We start from the raw sequence: 9758 nt of genomic DNA on the forward strand, positions 1-9758 counted from the left end.
TTCGAGGGTCTTCCCCAACTTCTCTTCTAATAGTTTCAGTGTACCTGGATTTATGTGAAGGTCCTTTATCCACTTGGAGTTGAGCTTTGTGCAAGGGGATAAGAATGGGTTAATTTGCATTCTTCTACATGTTGACCTCCAGTTGAGCCAGCACCACTTGTTGAAAATGCTGTCCTTTTTCCACTGGATGGATTTAGTTCCCTTGTCAAAGATCAAGTGACCATAGGTGTGCGGGTTCATTTCTGGTTCTTCAATTCTATTCCATTGATCATCCTGTCTGTCTCTGTACCAATACCATGCAGTTTTTATCACTACTGCTCTGTAGTACAGTTTGAGGTCCGGAATGGTGATTCCCCCAGAGGTTCTTTTATTGTTGAGAATAGTTCTCGCTATCCTAGGTTTTTTGTTATTCCAAATGAATTTGTGAATTGCTCTTTCTATCTCTATGAAGAATTGATTTGGAATTTTGATGGGTATTGCATTGAATCTGTAGATTGCTTTTGGCAGGATAGCCATTTTTACTAAATTAATCCTGCCAATCTAGGAGCATGGGAGATCTTTCCATCTTCTGAGATCTTCTTCAATTTCTTTCTTCAGAGACTTGAAGTTCTTGTCATACAGATCTTTCACTTGCTTTGTTAGATTCACTCCAAGATAATTTATTTTATTTGTGGCTAATGTGAAGGGTGTAATTTCCCTGATTCCTTTCTCTGCCTGTTTATCCTTTGAATAGAGGAAGGCTACTGATTTGTTTGAGTTGATTTTATATCCAGCCACATTGCTAAAGTTGTTTATCATGTTTAGGAGTTCTCTGGTGGAAGTTTTAGGTTCACTTAAGTATACTATCATATCATCTGCAAATAGTGAAATTTTGACTTCTTCCTTTCCTATCTGTATCCCTTTGACTTCCTTTTGTTGTCTAATTGCTCTAGCTAAGACTTCCAGTACTATATTGAATAGGTAAGGTGAGAGTGGGCAGCCTTGTCTAGTCCCTGATCTTAGTGGGATTGCTTCAAGTTTCTCTCCATTTAGTTTGATGTTGGCTACTGGCTTGCTGTACTATTGCTTTTACTATGTTTAGATATGGGCCTTGAATTCCTGATCTTTCCAAGACTTTTAACATGAAGGGATGTTGAATTTTGTCAAATGCTTTCTCAGCGTCTAGTGAGATGACCATGTGGTTTTTCTCTTTGAGTTTATTTATGTAGTGGATTACATTGATGGATTTCCGAATATTGAACCATCCCTGCATTCCTGGGATAAAGCCTACTTGATCTTGATGGATAATTGTTTTGATGTGTTTTTGGATTCCGTTTTCGAGAATTTTATTGAGTATTTTTGCATCAATATTCATAAGAGAGATTGGTCTGTAGTTCTCTTTCTTTGTTGGGTCTTTCTGTGGTTTAGGTATGAATGTGATGGTAGCTTCATAGAATGAATTGGGTAGTGTTCCTTCTGTTTCTATTCGATGGAATAGCTTGAAGAGGATTGGTATTAGGTCTTCCTTGAAGGTCTGAAAGAATTCTGCACTGAAACCATCTGGCCCCGGACATTTTTTGGTGGGAAGATTTTTAATGACTGTGTCTATTTCTTTAGGCGTTATGGGACTGTTTAGATGGTTTATCTGCTCCTCGTTTAACTTTGGTACCTGGTATCTATCTAGAAAATTGTCCATTTCCTCCAGATTTTCCAATTTTGTTGAGTATAGGCCTTTGTAGTAGGATCTGATAATTTTTTTAATTTGCTCTGTTTCTGTTGTTATGTCTCCCTTTTCAGTTCTGATTTTATTAATTTGAATGCTGTCTCTGTGCCCTTTGGTTAGTCTGGCTAAGGGTTTGTCTATCTTGTTGATTTTCTCAAAGAACCAGCTCCTGGTTTTGTTGATATTTTGTATAGTTCTTTTTGTTTGGACTTGGTTGATTTCAGCCCTGAGTTTGATTCTTTCCTGCCGTCTACTCCTCTTGGGTATACTAGCTTCTTTTTGTTCTAATGCTTTCAGGTGTGCTGTCAAGTTGTTAATGTATGCTCTTTCCACTTTCTTTTTGTGAGCACTTAGAGCTATGATTTTTCCTCTTAGTACTGCTTTCAATGAGTCCCACATGTTTTGATATTATGTGTCCTCATTTTCATTTAAATCTAAAAAGTCTTTAATTTCTTTCTTAATTTCTTCCTTGACCAAGTTATCATTGAGTTGCCAAGTGTATGTGGGCTTTCTGTTGTTTTTGTCCATGTCAAAGACAAGTCTTAATCCATGGTGCTCTGATAAGGTACTAGGGATTATTTCAATCTTTTTGTATCTGTTGAGGCCTGTTTTGTGACCAATTATATGGTCTATTTTCGAGAAGGTACCATGAGGGGCTGAGAAGAAGGTATATTCTTTTGTTTTAGGATGAAATGTTCTATAGATGTCAGTTAAGTCCGATTGGTTCATAACTTCTGTTAGTTTCATTGTGTCTCGGTTTAGTTTTTTTCCCAAGATCTGTCCATAGCTGAGAGTGGGGTGTTGAAATCTCCCACTATTATTGTGTAGGGTGCAATGTATGCTTTAAATTTTAGTAAAGTGTCTTTTATGTATGTGGGTGCCCTTACATTTGGGGCATAGATGTTGAGAATTGCAGGTTCCTCTTGGTACATTTTTCCTTTGATGAATATGAAGTGTCCTTCTTTATCTTTTTTGATTAGTTCTGGTTGAAAACTGATTTTATTTGATATTAGAATCGCTACTCCAACTTGTTTCTTGGGACCATTTGCTTGGAAGATTGTTTTCCAACCTTTTACTCTGAGGTAGTGTCTGTCCTTTCCACAGAGGTGCGTTTCCTGAATGCAGCAAAATGTTGGGTCCTGTTTACGTATCCAGTCTGATAGTCTATGTCTTTTTACTGGAGAATTGAGTCCATTGATATTAAGAGATATTAAGGAAAAATGAGTGTTGTTTCCTGTTATTTTTGTTATTGGCAGTGGAGATATGTTTGTGTAGGTACCTTCTTTTGCAGTTTTTGGAAGCTTACTTTCCTGCTTTTTCTAGGTTGTAGTTTCCCTCCTTGTGATGGAGTTTTCCACCAATTATCTTTTGAAGTGCTGGGTTTGTGTTGAGATACTGTGTAAATTTGGATTTGTCATGGAATATTTTGGTTTCTCCATCAATAATGATTGACAGTTTTGCTGGGTATAGTAGTCTGGGCTGACATTTATGTTCTTTTAGGGTCTGTATGATATCAGTCCAGGATCTTCTGGCTTTTATGGTCTCTGGTGAGAAGTCTGGTGTAATTCTTATAGGTCTGCCTTTATATGTTACTTTGCCTTTTTCCCTTACTGCTTTTAGTATTTTTTTCTTTGTTTTGTACATTTGATGTTTTGACTATTATGTGGCGGGAAGTATTTCTTTTCTGGTCTAAACTATTTGGAGTTCTGTAGGCTTCTTGTATATTTATGGACATCTCTTTCTTTAGGTTAGGGAAGTTTTCCTCTATAATTTTGTTGAGGATATTTACTGGTCCTTTTAGTTGGGAGTCTTCCCCCTCATCTATTCCTATTATCCTTAGGTTTGGCCTTCTCATTGTGTCTTGGATTTCTTGTATATTTTGGGTTAGTAGCTTTTTGTATTTTGCATTTTCTTTGACAGTTGTGTCAATGTTTTCCATGGTATCTTCTGCACATGAGATTCTCTCTTCCATCTCTTGTATTCTGTTGGTAATACTTGTGTCTATGACTCCTGATCGTTTTTTTTTTAAGTTTTCTATCTCCAGGGTGTTCTCCCTTTGAGATTTCTTTATTGTTTCTACTTCCATTTTTAGATCCTGCATGGTTTTGTTTAATTCCTTCTCCCGTTTGGTTGCATTTTCTTGCAATTCCTTAAGGGATTTTTGTGTTTCCTCTTTAAGGGTTTCTATCTGTCTACCAGTGCTCTCCTTAAGTTCTTTGAGAGTGTTATTTATGTCTTTCTTAAAGTCCTCTATCATCATCATGAGAAGTGATTTTAATTCTGAATCCTGCTTTTCTGGTGTGATGGGGTGTTCAGGGCTTGCTATGATGGGGGAACTGGGTTCTGATGATGCCATGTAACTTTGGATTCTGTTGCTTACGTTCTTGCGCCTGCCTTTTGCCATCTGGTTAAATCTAGTGCTACCTGTATTTCTGTCTCTGATTGAAGCCTGTCTTTCAAGTTGTCTCGCTTGTGGTTGGTCTTCTAGGAGTCCAGATGTCTCTGTGATTTTTTTCCAGCTGCCCTGATTACAGTGGTATCTCTAGGATGCCTCAGGATACGGTGCCTCCAAGGTAGCAGTCCAGCTAGATGTCTGCTGTTCTGGGTGCAGTGTCTCCTCTTGGATATCTCAGGATATGTTGTCTGACACTCTGAGTTCAGTTGTTCCTCTGTGGCTCTGGGTTGAGTGGACCTTCCAGTATGTCTCAGGCAGAATCCGGGGTCCACACCACTGCAGACCTGGTAGAGGTCTGGTCCGGGCCTCAGACCTGGGAGATGGGCAGAAGGGGGTGCTAGCCGGCAGGGGTGCGCGGGGGGGGGGGGTATCTGCTGGATTCTGAGCACTCAGGGCACCCAGCTATGAGCTCAGGGTAGTATGTGGGTTTTCCTACCTAAAGCTGGTTGTGGGATCTGTGGATCCCCCCGAATGTGTCTGGCGGAATCCAGGGTGCATTCACCCACAGGCCTCAGACCGGAAGAGGGTAGAGCAGCGGAGAGGGAGTGCTAGCGCTGGCTATGGGTTCTATGGATCCCCCAGAATGTGTCTGGTGGAATCCGGGGTGCACTCACCCACAGGCCTCAGACCGGAAGAGGGTCGAGCGGTGGAAGGGGGGGTGCTAGCGCTGGTTATGGGTTCTATGGATCCCCCAGGAATGTGTCTGGCAGAATCCGGGGTGCACACACCCACAGGCCTCAGACCGGAGGAGGGGCGAGCGGCGGAAGGGGAGTCCTAGCGCTGGCTATGGGTTCTATGGATCCCCCAGAATGTGTCTGGCGGAATCCGGGGTGCACTCACCCGCAGGCCTCAGACCGGAAGCAGTTCTGTTTCTTTAAGGAACTCTAATACAAGTATACAAAAAATAAAAATTTCAACAAGAAATAAAAAAAAAAAACCCAATCAATAGAGATGGCCAATAAAAATATAAGAAAGGTTGACCTCACTAGCCATAAAAGTTAAATAAATAAAATAAATAAAAATTAAAACAATATTGAAATTTAATATCACCCCAGTCAGAATAGCAATCATTAGGAAAATAATAAAAAATGGTGACAAAATGTGGATATAAGGGAACCTTTATACACTGCTAATAGGAATATAAACTAATTTATCCACTATGAAAATCAGTATAGTGCTTCTTCAAAGCACTAATAATATACCTACTATATGGCCATGCTATACCACTCCTGCATACTTACCCAAAGGCTTCAGGTCAAATGTTACAGAGATGTCTGCACATCAATGTTTATCAAAGCACTTTCACAATAGCCAAGTTCTAAATCCAGCATAGTTACCCAATACCAGAAGAATTGATGGAGAAAATGTAGTAAACAATGGAATTTCTCAGAAACAAAGAATGATGTTATGATGATAACAGAAAAAAATGAATGCAAATGTAAATAATCAATTTAAGCAAATTAAGCTAGTCTCACAATGAAAAATATTGCATATTTTCTCTCATTTTTGGTTCCTATATTTTCTATAGATATCTAAAATCGTGTATGTCTATATGGCACAGAAGTGGGAGCAAAACTGTCTAGGGGAACAAAGGATGCCAATGGGAAAGGAGAACATGAAGAAAGGAAAGGGTAGAGAGTATTGGAAGATATGCTCAGTCTACAGTGTACACTGGTGTGTACATGCCCTTATGCAACACAAGACCATGTACAACAAATACAGTGAAAAGGTTTTCAAATTGTTCTATTCTTGAAGTTCCTAAAAACCTATCAACTTTGTCATTTATAAAATCACTTTTTAAAAAGTATACAAAATCTGTTTTTGTGTACCTCATAACGTGGAGAATAAATGTCCTATTTTTAGGTATCTATGGTCTGTGTCAATGCAATATAACAGGTCTATTTTGTAGCTGTTTAACTTATGTTCAAATCCCAGCTCCACCATCAAGAGGTTGTGTGCTCTTGATGAAGTGACTTTGTCTCTCTCGTCTTCTGTTTCCAAATCCAGAAGGACAATAATATTTTCTACTGGCATGTAGTTGATATAGAAGATAAAACTAATAAAGGGATAAATGAATGAAAGCATTTGGAAACAGATTGTTAGGACTCCTCTGAGATTAAGGTCCTATTCGAGATGTCATAGCACATGATGTAATTCCAGAAACTGGAGCATAATGAGTTCAAGCCTTAGCCAGTCTGGGCATAACAAGACCCTATGAAAAATATATTTCTATATCTGCATCACTAGATGCAGATCCTATAATAATGCTCTAAAGTTTTACTCATGTGGTAACCTGAAAGCTATTAATATGACTATTCTTGTATTCAAATATGTTGCTCTCAAATAGCAAGATCACTGGGCTGCAAGGTAAATGACCCAGGTCACATCACCTATTTTTATTCATCCATTCAACTAATCAAGAAATACCTGTAAACATCCATTATGTGCCAAGTTCTGTGTTAGGTGTTGGCTTAGTTGTTGATCTTAAAGGAACTAGGAATCTCATGGAAAAGACAAACAAATGATTATAATATGGGTAGTAACAGCTGTATTAACAGGCAAGACTTAAGTGCCATGAAAATTTGGAAGAAAAAGGAACATAACATTTTTCCCTAACCTAATTTAGGTTAAGAGAGAAGTCAGGGGAACAATTCCCTAAGAGACACCATTAGAACTGGAGCTAAAAGAAGTTGGATTTTGCCATGTGGAGTTCACAATGTAGTAGAGGTCAAAGGGAAGAGCCTGTGTACAGCTCGGAAGCAATTACAACCACCTCCAAAGACCACACACTGGTCGGTTATTAAAGAGGGCAAAATGCAAGCAAAAAGAAGGAAGACACTGGTTAGAAAGCTCATCTGAACAGAGCATATGGAGCTGGGTATGTCAGCTTCAAGAGCCTGCTGTAGAGCCTAAGGAGTAGTTGGGAGTTTTAAACTGGAGCACGCCACAATTGGGTTTAAAAAACACTCAGATTCTAGAGTAGAAGATGCACTGGAGTCTGGGGTTACCATGAGAATGATGGTGGTGAGAAGCGAACTTAAAATGAAGGGATGAGAATCATCCATACTTGACAGTTAATTAACAATCAGTAGGGAGGGGCGAAGCATGCTGTCCAGGTTTTCTCTGTTAGCTGGTTAACTAGGGGCACTTATCCATCACTTTGCTTAGTGATCCTCGCTTTTTGAGTGTCAGATGGCTACAATAACATTTTTTATGCTTCCTACGGTGCTAGGAAGACTCAAGGGAAAAAATGGCTGTGAATACTCTTTCCAAGGGGCTATGAAACAAGGATTTGCCGAGGGTTTACACTCATTGCAAAGAAAATTAAGTAGGATTATATTAGCACAACTCCAGGGTGCACATGGAAAATATACCCTTGATACTCTGCTTCCTGCCACCCAGATGGCATCTCTGATCTCAACATCTTGATCCCCGTATCTACTTGACAACTCTGCTTCCAGATGGTTGCCAACATCTCTGGGACCAGATTTTAGAGTCTCTCCACTTTCATAACAAGTTATACTGCTTATGCTGTGACTTTCCCCTTGCCTTCTGGCCATGTAAATCCCATATGACGACAGAAAGGAAGAGTTACTGCATCTGGAAAGAGATGGTGTGGTGGTTAGAAATGGCCCCCATAGGCTCATTTTTGAATGTTTAGGCTGCTTGTGTTTGTTTTTTTTTTGTTTGTTTAATGCCTTGCGGTTTCAAAAGTCCAGCCCCACCCCCCTTTTCTCTCTTTCAGCCTGTGACTTGCTCTTAGCTACAGCACCATGCTGGCCTGCCTGCTGCCATGCTCCCCACTATGACAGTCATGGACTCATTCTCTACAATGGTAAGCAAGCCCCCAGTTACATGCTTTCTTTTATGTGTTCACTTAGTCGTGGTGTCTCTTTATAGCAGTAGAAAAGTAGCTAAAACTGATGGTAATATAGTCAAGCATTTTTTTTTTCATTTCTTTTAGCACATTCATCAAGTCCCCACCTTGTTCTTACATCACAGATGTGAACAACATATGAGGAACTCCACTATAAATAAAAGAAGTTAAGACACAAGGAAGTAACGACTGACTTACCTAAGTGCACAGTGCACAGTAGTAGCAGATTCAGAACTAAACACAGCTCTTCTGTTCCCACTCCCTGCCTACCAGCTAAGGGAACATGCTTCTTCATCAGAAGATGACCTCTTCCTGTTGGAAGCCTGTCAATGAAAGAAATGCAACCAGCTGCAAGCAAGGATCCACCCAATAGCAGCTGGTTCTATGAACTGCTCTCTCCCACCCCCACCCCCCACCCCAACCCCAGAGGCTCAATTCTAGGCCTGAAAAATGCAAACATCAGCCAGGCTGTGGGGTGCAGTACAGAATCTGGTCCCCTCCCCCTCCTCTTCCCTTCTACATCCCCAGAGCTTGAGCCTTGGAAAAGCCACACGTTTCAGGGAGGAGGCCTCCCCATGACAGCTGCAAGCAGGTTATTCCAGAGATGGCAGGAATAGTTTCCAGTTGAAATCAACCCAATTCCCTTTGCGTTTGAGTCTCAGGAACATTCATGTTGAAAATCTAGACAGCATGACATTGTATGAACTCTGAAAGGCGGGCTGATGCTACTTTGCCTGGTGTTGCCTTTGGCTCACACTGAAGACATAGTCAGAGTCCTGGAAAGGTTTGGCTAAAGCAGATTCAGCCAAAGACCCTGTGCCATCCATATTTTAAAGGGTGTAGTGCTGACCCAGTCTCAGAGAAAATGATTGGCTTTTTGTACTTTTGTCCAAGGAAGATCTGGGGCTGTAGGTATTACTACTTGGGGCAGCACAAAAGGAAGTGATTGGCTGCATCTTTGTTCTAGCTACAGGTAAAAGAAAAGGATGACAAAAAGAAAGCCCAAGAAGCTGAGGATAGTGGTGACTCATTCTCTCCTAGAGTGGTGCTGGTATCATTCCTGGCCAAGGGATTTCCCACCAAGATTGGGGCTAGGGGACAGCATCATAGTAAAGGAGCAACTCTAGACTAGAAGTGAAATCTGGTCTCCTGATTTTCTCCTTCCATACTCCAGCTTGGGCCCTCTTTGAAATATAAGATTCTCAGTATGCTCATAAAGTAGCCACCCTTGGAGATGGAAAGTTGGAGATGGTCAGTAGTTAGAAGCAGTTTGCAGTTCCCTCATGGGTGGGAGGAGGAGATAGCTCACAACTGCCTATAACTCTAGCTTCAGAAGAGACTCTGACACTCTCTTCTGGCCTCTGAGTGCACCTGCACTTATGTGTGTGTCCACAGACACAGTCCAAATGTTTCCTAAAAAGTTAAATGACTAGGCTTACAACAGCTGCATAAGTGAGAGCAATGAACTATTACCCAGAACCCAGTAGAAACAGGCTGTGCCACTCACTGGATATCTGAAAATTTCCTTCCCCTACAGTGGTCTTCAGTTTCCTCACATTAATCTACAAGGATAATAAACTCTGCCTACTTCATAAAGCATATCAGCTGCTTTATTTATTTATTGCTGTGACAAAACACTGTAACTATAAGCAACTTGTAGAAGGAAGGGTTTCCTTGGGCTCACTGTTTTAAATGGTTAAGGAGTCTGTCACCATCACTGCAAG

Source organism: Arvicanthis niloticus, chromosome X (genome assembly GCF_011762505.2).
Source record: "Arvicanthis niloticus isolate mArvNil1 chromosome X, mArvNil1.pat.X, whole genome shotgun sequence".
Taxonomy (NCBI): domain Eukaryota; kingdom Metazoa; phylum Chordata; class Mammalia; order Rodentia; family Muridae; genus Arvicanthis; species Arvicanthis niloticus.